The 6,635-nt window shown below is 40.4% G+C and overlaps 1 protein-coding gene across 1 annotated transcript in view; it reads right to left on the bottom strand.

Moving 5' to 3' along the window:
* HELZ (helicase with zinc finger) overlaps positions 1–5,949 on the bottom strand; it is a 174,977-nt gene extending 169,028 nt beyond the window's left edge. The window contains exons 1-2 of the mRNA XM_045299480.1: positions 5,855–5,949; positions 2,701–2,757 (exon numbers count right to left, since the gene is read on the bottom strand). The gene's annotated coding sequence lies outside the window, so the exon portion shown is untranslated. The remainder of the gene's footprint in view (positions 1–2,700; positions 2,758–5,854) is intronic.
* Positions 5,950–6,635: the final 686 nt, after the last annotated feature.

Genomic DNA, 6,635 nt, shown 5'->3' with positions numbered 1-6,635 from the left:
AAGGTGGGGTAGAAAGGGGGAACCAATTACAAGGATCTACATATAACAGCCTCCCTGGGGGACAGACAACAGAAAAGTGGGTGAAGGGAAACGTCGAAGAGTGTAAGACATGACAAAATAATAATTTATAAATTACGAAGGGTTCAAGAGGGAGGAGGGGCACGAAGAGAGGGGGAAAAATGAGGAACTGATACCAAGGGCTCAAATAGTAAGCAAATGTTTTGAGAATGACCATGGCAACAAATGTGCAAATGTGCTTGACACAATGAATGTATATATGGATTGTGATAAGAGTTGGATGAGCCCCCAATAAAATGATTTTAAAAAAAGGTCAGACCTGCCAATTTCACATAACAACCTGGTCTGTGGAACTTAACTATGTCAATTGATGAGGAGTGGATATACACTATTAAATTAGCACAATGGTTGATGCACTGTGCTGATGGGTGGTTCGAACCCACCAGTTACTCCTGCTGGCTAGGAAACCTTCTAAGACAATTCTACTCTGTCCTTACAATGTCAGTATGTGTCAATTTGATGGCAACGGGTTTGGGGTTAAGTTTTTTTTTAAAAATACACTTAAAACAGGTACATCCATATATCTCTGTTAGTACCAAAACTGTTACAACACCTTTGAAAAACTGTATGACAACACATATGTCTAAAACCATACTGGCATCACACCCTTAACATAACACCAGTCAGAAACACACCACAGATATAATTAGTGAGAATAATCTCCACAATGTTAAATGAAAAGCAACAACATAAATATCTAACACTAGAAGACTTATGCAAATTATGAAAGCAAGATTTGATAAGGTATTTAGTGGCCTTTAAAAATGTACACACACAAATTAACAGCATGGAAGAAATTAACATGCATGATAAAAGTTAAAAAAAATCAAATTCTAATAACCATAATCATTATATATGTGTATATTCATATACACACATACCTCTATCTACATACATACATGAAAGGCCTTCAAAAGTTCATGGAAAAATTCTATTACCTTTTTCATTCCATTTCCCACAAACTTTTTGAGAGTCTTTAATATATATTTCTATTAAATGCCTAAAAGAAAACCAGTGGTTTTAGGGTAATAACCCTAACACTGAGGCATTTACTTAGTAATGATTCTTTAATAAAAACAAAAACATTTCTGTGAATTTTTTCTTCTTCTGGTTCTCTCACCTAGTATTCATTCTGACACTGCTTGCTGAGTGAAGAAATAAAGTCCCCTCACTCTGGCCTGGATCAAGCGCTCTCTCTCCCAACAATAACCTATGACACACTCAAACCCTAGCTTCCCAGGAAGGGACACACCACCTCAACTGAGCTTCCACTCACCCCCATGAACCTGTGGGCTAGACATCACACAAAATACACAGACCCCCAAGAAACAAGGACTCTTCCTACCACCACGTATTACTTTAACAAATAGCAAGGAACCACATCCAAGTTTAAATGCAAACCCTAAAGTGTAAACCAGAGGACTCCAAAAAGTTCATGGAAAAATTGTTAACTTTTAATTCCATTATTTGTCACATCATGGAGGCAGGGTGGGGGTTCCAAGGACCCCTTGCTGACTCAGTAATGAACTACATCACAGTTACAGGGCAGTTCGGACTCAAGGTCAAATCAAACAACTAGGGGTCAAGAGATTTGGGTATATTAAAGGAAACAAACAAAAAACACAAGATTTTCTATTTTTTTTACTATAGAAAAGATTTAGTTCTGTGGTTTTTGTTTTGCTAACCAAGAGCAAAGCTAAAAATTCTAGCTGAAAGCAAATGGCTAAGGAGCAGCTAGCATTGTTCTTATAAGTCTTACAAAGCCAAAGCCCAAATACAGGGAAAGTCATTTCATCATGTGCTGGGCTTTCTAGAGCTGGAGGCACCTAATAAAAAACTAGTAGTGAAAATAAGCCATCAAAAAGACCTTAGCCTTAGTGCCTTAAAAAGGAATTTTAAGACAGGCTCCTAACTCTTCTTTTTCTGTATGATGGCCATTTTCTACATTAAATAATAAAGACCAAAATACTATCATGGTCCAAGAAAAAGCCAACTGCAAACAAATAACTCCAGCCCAAACTTTTGCTTTCTCTAGCAAGCAAGGTGTTTCAGCGAAAAAAACAATTACTTCTGAAGGGCTATTATAGTTTAATACACTGGAAGGAATAAGGCCATTAGATTTTTTTTAATTAACCTTTTGTTTCAGTTGGCACGTTCTCAGTAGCCGTACATCAAGCCATGACTGGCAAGACATCCAGAGTAGGTAACAGGGAAATCCAGACCATTCAACACTGAACCAAGTTCAGCAGGTGTGGGGTGACTGCTGCTCAAGAATGCTGCCACACAAACAGGACTCTTAGGTCTCCTGCATACACAAGCAGGCTGAAATCCGGATCAAATGGAATATTAAGTGGCACACTCCCAGCCACCCTTCTCTCTTCTGGACACACACAGGCAGGGTCTTCAGGGGATGGCCATTAGCCAATCAGGCCCAGAGATCAGCAGGTCAGACTCACATCGTTGCATCATTGGGTTAAGCACTCTTTCTGACTGTGCCACGCCACCCCACCCTGTCCCTCCTCAGCCAAACACTCCTGTCTAAGTTAAATCTTCCTGGTCTCTTTCTCAGGTATCATAAAAGCCATCTTTTTAAATCAAGGCCCTCTCCTTAGCCCTACTCACCTGCAGTTCACTGCACTGGGTAGCACCTAAATAGCCCATCAGAGCTCTTTATAATTTCTGAAAGAAAGAGAAGAGAGTTTTTAACTACAGAGTAGGGAGCACCATGTGCTGAAGGACCCACTCTAAAGCATTTGCATACAATGTTCAGAGTCTGCGACCTTGCGGTCCTCAGTATTTCAGTAAAATGTCACATAACCAGTGCTGGACCTCCAGGTCCAGAGATACGACTTGGTTTAACATGGGTACCACTTAGCTGTATGATCTTGGACCAGTCACTAACTTCCCCAGATCTGTTTGCTTAGCTGGAGACTACAAACAAACTAGATAGAGACAGCCCAGCCATTCCAGTGGAAAGATCATGGGCTCTCACAACAAACTATTGACAACATGTTTATAATTTTACGTAGTTTCCACTCCTCTTTTGATTAACCACTGCTGACAAACTTTGTCCCAAACTTTCTAAACATTTGAAGCAATAAGCAAAGGGCCTTATTTCTTGGGTCAGGCCTATATTTGTATCTTAAATGCAGACTGACAGACAATTATAGACAAATCTGCATTCAATATTCATGCCAAGGCTACTTCTCAATCAGAGAACAAAATGCATTTATAATATCTGGTGTACTTCCTCACATATCCTCTGAAATTGTTCTTCGTAAACATGCTGTGTATTTTTAAACTAGACAAAACCCTTGCAAGGAGGAGTGGTTTCTGCTGCTGTTTGGACATCCCTCCCTCTCCAATGAGAGAGCAGACAGTCTAGAAATGTGGACAGACTTTACAATCCCCTAGAATGGTTATGTATGCTATGAGAAAATGAAGCTGCCCATTACACAATTGCAAAAACCAGGTTTCTCAGCTGATAAGCGATGTCCTGACTAACTCCCAAAAACCAAGGCCTCACCTAAAACTAGTGGCCGAGCTTCCGGGCCAAAAGGCCAGACTAAAAAAGCCATGTCTTTAGTCAGCTCAAAGACAAAGGCAGCTTACTCCCCCACAACCACCCTCCAATACTATGGAATTTCCCATTATAGAATGGTCTGGGTAGCAAGTTGTCCAGTGGCCAACTACGACCTTCACTTTTAAGTGAGCACTGCACACCACATGATCCACTTGTGTGAAATTTATGGAAAATGGAAATTGTGTTGGCATATTTCAGGCCAAGCCATACTGGCCACACAGGATTAGCACCTTGGAAATAATCCATTTTTGAGTACAAATGAATACCTCCATCTGCTATGGATTGAATTGTGTCTTCCAAAACCATGCGAGGACTTTAAAAAGCTTCGGGGACAGAAGCAAAACTAAAAGATAATGGCATTTTCCTATAAGCTTTTTGAAGGCCCCTGACGTGTTAGCCTGGCTAAGCCAAGACTCAGTGGTTTGACAGTTATGGGATGATGTAATTTGGATATTATATAATGACCACGATGTGGTTTGATCTAATCAGCTAATCAACAAAAAGGGGCTTTACCCTTATTTGGGTCACAGCCCTGATCAGATTCTATGGGGAATGTCCATGGGATGTGGCCTTTTCTCTCTTCCAAGAAATGAAAGGAGAGCAAATCAGAGGCAGAGGGACCTAGATTCCACCAAAAAAAGAGTCAGGAAGGGGGAGTCCTTTGGAGCCAACGTCCCTACACTGAGAACTTCCTAAACCCAGGGTCAGATTCATGCCAAGACACAAGAGCTCTAAGGAATATCAGGCCCACAGCTGTTGAAAGGAGACAAGGGCCTTCGCCTACAATTAAGGTCTTCCCCCTTCTCGCTAGATAAATCTCTGAATTTGGAGTTCCAGCATCCTGAACTGTGAGGAAATAAATTTGTTAGTTAAAATCATTCATTGTGGTATTGTTACAGTAGTAGATATGAGAACTTCAAAGTTTTGTGGAACTTTTCCATTATCTTTTAATTCCACTTTCCCACAAACTTTTTGACGCTCTTCTAAGAACTTAAGACACCAACCAAAAAATAGATCATTGATTTCTTACCACAAAATAATCTGTAAATTTCTAAAAATCGATAAAAGGTCAAAATTTTGTGGTCTGAAGGCCTAAACATCTATCACCTGCAAACTGGAAAGAAATGTAAAGTTTTAAATCCTGATTCCATCAACAACAACAAAAATTATATGTAATATACACAACCTCTGCTGAGATTTAAATGAATGGAGTGTGTACAGCTTAAAAGTATTCTTGGTTTATATTCACCTTCCTCTCCCAAGTTTTTTAATGTACAATGTCAACTGTTAGCCTAAACCTAAAAGAATAATAATAATGTGCAGCTTATTCTTCCTAGCCAAGAAAGATATGAAAAGTTTGTGATATGATTTAAACATCCAGAGGCTGGCTAAATGTGTTGGGGGTTGCAATAATCCATCTACAACAATTACTTAATTTTTTTCTAACTAACCCACAGTAAAAATATTTTTGAAGTCAAGCGGAAACCGCTTGGAGACGAATAATCAAGTTAGCAAATTTCTCTCGCCTTTCCCAACTCAGAATGCTGCTCACTAACCCGATATCAATAAAATCCTTTAAATCCAAAGGACCACAACTTAACTTAAATAAAAGCTTCATCTTGGGTTCCTTAAAATATCCAAATACCACACATGACCAGAAAACAATGGCAAATCAACCTTCTCCCTAATACACTCGATACTATTGTTTTTATTTCAAAATGATTATGAAACAAGTACTACTCTCCACCTTCTTTTTCCCCCCAGAAAATAAAAGTAGGAGTAATCGAGCGTGTACACACTATGGACACCCAAAACCCACATCCACAATCACTCATACCCAATGGCAAGCAAGCGATGGATACCAAAACAGATAAAATTAGAACATCCAATTAAAGTTACACAAGGACATTTAAATAGGCAGACTATAATTACCCCTGTTGCAGATGCTGATCAAGGGTAGCCGCATCCAACAGTTGGCTCTGGGTAAGTTCCACTATGTTGGACTATATCAGAGCCACGGAAAAGTGGAGGGTACATTGACACTTTTGTCCCCTCTAACTCTAGCCCAGTCTATACTCCCCATTGACTGAGTCACATTTTGGGAAAATAAAGAGGGCCTGCCAAACGACAAGAAGTTTCAGCCTTGCCCTGACCAAGGAGTCAGGTAAACACTTTCTTTAACCACAGCCTCACCTTACACATCTCACCAGCACTGTAGTTCATTAGTGATCAATGACTTCATCCAAGTCCTGGGGCAAAAGAGAAAAAAAACTAAGTAAAAATTATCTGTACAACATCAGTAACAATTAACAGCAGCAAACATTTTATCAGCCTGAAGTGAAAGGATGTCTAAATCCCACGTGGAAAAAGTTACCAAAACGGTACAGGGTGCAGCTTGGCACCTGCTTCTTTTTGACTTCAAAATTTTTAAAAAGCCACTTTCCTAGAATGTTCTCAACATCAGAAACATTATCCAAAAAGCCATCTCAGCACTGAATGGCCTTACTTTAAAAAAAAAAACTGAAGAAAAAAACCTCATTCATGTGAGCTTAAGAGGGCAAAACTCAGAACAAACTGGCCAGGACAACTCTCCCCGCTTCCTGTCCCCACTCCAGGCGGAGATGTAGTTGTTATTACATTAATGATTTGCTGGAAACGCGTGAGTTGTGAGGGAGAAGGAAGAACAGCGTTCTAAGTTCCAAACAAAACCTGAGGATCCCAGTGCGAGCCGCTAACTTCCAGGCCTCCTGCCTTGAGGGTACTCAGCAAGGAGGAGGGCGCGTGCAGAGGGAGCATCTGGATGGGGGGGGGGTCCAAATTCCCCAGATAGGGCGTGCAGTCTGTTAGCCCCGAAAAGGAGACTCTTACAGTAATTTCCCCAAGAAGGGGCAGTCTGCTTTCGTCCGTTTTTATTTTTGTTGATGTGTTTGCAGGCCAACGAGAATTTCCGAGGAGGGGGCGGGGAAAGGGGGGG

This window comes from Echinops telfairi, unplaced genomic scaffold (genome assembly GCF_000313985.2).
Source record: "Echinops telfairi isolate 266 unplaced genomic scaffold, ASM31398v2 ScPeMD7_7458;HRSCAF=8496, whole genome shotgun sequence".
Lineage (NCBI taxonomy): Eukaryota > Metazoa > Chordata > Mammalia > Afrosoricida > Tenrecidae > Echinops > Echinops telfairi.
The sequence above is the reverse complement of the archived record's forward strand: the minus strand, read 5'-3'. Positions and strand labels throughout refer to the sequence as shown.